Genomic DNA, 2,500 nt, shown 5'->3' on the forward strand with positions numbered 1-2,500 from the left:
TCTCTCCCCAAACAACCACAGCACATCTCCCACAGCGAAATCACCATCTCTCCCTCTCCCTCTCCCCCCTAAACAACCACAGCATCCCCCACAGCATCACCATCTCTCCCCTCTCCCTCTCTCCCCGAACAACCACAGCATCTCCCACAGCATCACCATCTCTCTCCTCTCTCCCTCTCCCCCGAACAACCACAGCATCCCCCCACAGCATCCACCATCTCTCCCTCTCTCCCTCTCCCCGAACAACCACAGCATCCCCCACAGCATCACCAAAATACTCTCCTCCTCCCTCTCCCTCTCCCCGAACAACCACAGCATCTCCCACAGCATCACCATCCTCTCCCTCTCTCCCTCTCCCCACCAGGAACAAGCACACCACAGCATCCCCACACAGCATCACCATCTCTCCCTCTCTCTCTCCCCAAACAACCACAGCATCTCCTCACAGCATCACCATCTCTCCCTCTCCCTCCTCCCCCCCAAACAACCCACAGCATCCCCCACAGCATCCACCATCTCTCCCTCTCCCTCTCCCCAGGAACAACCACAGCATCTCCCACAGCATCACCATTCTCTCCCTCTCTCCCTCTCCCCGAACAACCACAGCATCCCCCACAAGCATCCACCATCTCTCCCTCTCTCCACACTCTCCCCGAACAACCACAGCATCCCCCACAGCATCACCATCTCTCCCTCTCCCTCTCCCCAGAACAACCACAGCATCCTCCCACATATGCATCACACATCTCTCCCTCTCTCCCTCTCCCCGAACAACCACAGCATCCCCCACAGCATCACCATCTCTCCCTCTCTCTCTCTCCCCGCACAACCACAGCATCTCCCACAGCATCACCATCTCTCCCTCTCTCCCTCTCCCCGAACAACCCCAGCATCCTCCACAGCACCACCATCTCTCCCTCTCTCCCTCTCCCCGAACAACCACAGCATCACCATCTCTCCCTCTCTCTCTCCCCCGAACAACCACAGCATCCCCCACAGCATCACCATCTCTCCCTCTCTCTCTCCCCAAACAACCACAGCACATCCCCCACAGCAGCATCACCATCTCTCCCCTCTCTCTCTCCCCAAAACCAACCACAGCATCCCCCACAGCATCACCATCTCTCCCTCTCTCTCTCCCCCGAACAACCACAGCATCCCCCACAGCATCACCATCTCTCCCTCTCCCTCTCCCCAAACAACCACAGCATCACCATCTCTCCCTCTCTCTCTCTCTCCCCCGAACAACCACAGCACATCCCCCACAGCATCACCATCTCTCTCCTCTCTCTCTCCCCCGAACAACCACCTGCAGCATCTCCCACAGCATCACCATCTCTCCCTCTCTCTCTCCCCCCCGAGGAACAACCACAGCATCCCCCCACAGCATCACCATCTCTCCCTCTCTCTCTCTCCCCGAACAACCACAACATCCCCCACAGCATCACCATCTCTCCCTCTCTCCTCTCTCCCCGAACAACCCCACAGCATCTCCCACAGCATCACCATCTCTCCCTCTCTCTCTCCCCCCCGAACAACCACAGCATCCCCCACACAAGCATCACCATCTCTCCCTCTCTCTCTCTCCCCGAACAACCACAGCATCTCCCACAGCATCACCATCTCTCCCTCTCTCCCCTCTCCCCGAACAACCACAGCATCTCCCACAGCATCACCATCTCTCCCTCTCTCTCTCCCCAAACAACCACAGCATCCCCCACAGCATCACCATCTCTCCCTCTCCCCGAACAACCACAGCATCCCCCACAGCATCACCATCTCTCCCTCTCTCTCCCTCTCCCCCCAGAACAACCACAGCCATCCCCCCACAGCATCACCATCTCTCCCTCCTCTCTCTCTCCCCAAACAACCACAGCATCCCCCCACAGCATCACCATCTCTCCCTCTCCCCGAACAACCACAGCATCCCCCACAGCATCACTATCTCTCCACTCTCTCATCCCTCTCCCCGAACAACCACAGCATCCCCCACAGCATCTACATCCTCCCTCTCTCCTCTCCCCAAACAACCACACAGCATCCCCCACAGCATCACCATCTCTCTCCCTCTCTCTCTCTCCCCGAACAACCACAGCATCCCCCACAGACATCACCATCTCTCCCCTCTCTCTCTCCCCAAACCAACCACAGCATCCCCCACAGCATCACCATCTCTCTCCCTCTCTCTCTCCCCCGAACAACCACAGCATCCCCCACAGCATCACCCATCTCTCCCTCTCCCTCTCCCCCAAACAACCACAGCATCACCATCTCTCCCTCTCTCCTCTCTCTCCCGAACAACCACAGCATCCCCCACAGCATCACCATCTCTCCCTCTCTCTCTCCCCGAATTCAACCACAAGCATCTCCCACAGCATCACCATCTCTCCCTCTCTCTCTCCCCCCACGAACAACCACAGCATCCCCCACAGCATCACCATCTCTCCCTCTCTCTCTCCCCGAACAACCACAACATCCCCCACAGCATCACTGTCATCTC

At 58.1% G+C, this 2,500-nt stretch overlaps 1 protein-coding gene across 1 annotated transcript in view; it reads left to right on the forward strand.

Annotated features, from left to right (window-relative positions):
- LOC138865616 (uncharacterized) overlaps positions 1 to 2,500 on the forward strand; it is a 129,234-nt gene that overhangs the window by 67,934 nt on the left and 58,800 nt on the right. The window lies entirely within an intron of this gene.

This window comes from Penaeus vannamei, chromosome 21 (genome assembly GCF_042767895.1).
Source record: "Penaeus vannamei isolate JL-2024 chromosome 21, ASM4276789v1, whole genome shotgun sequence".
Taxonomy (NCBI): domain Eukaryota; kingdom Metazoa; phylum Arthropoda; class Malacostraca; order Decapoda; family Penaeidae; genus Penaeus; species Penaeus vannamei.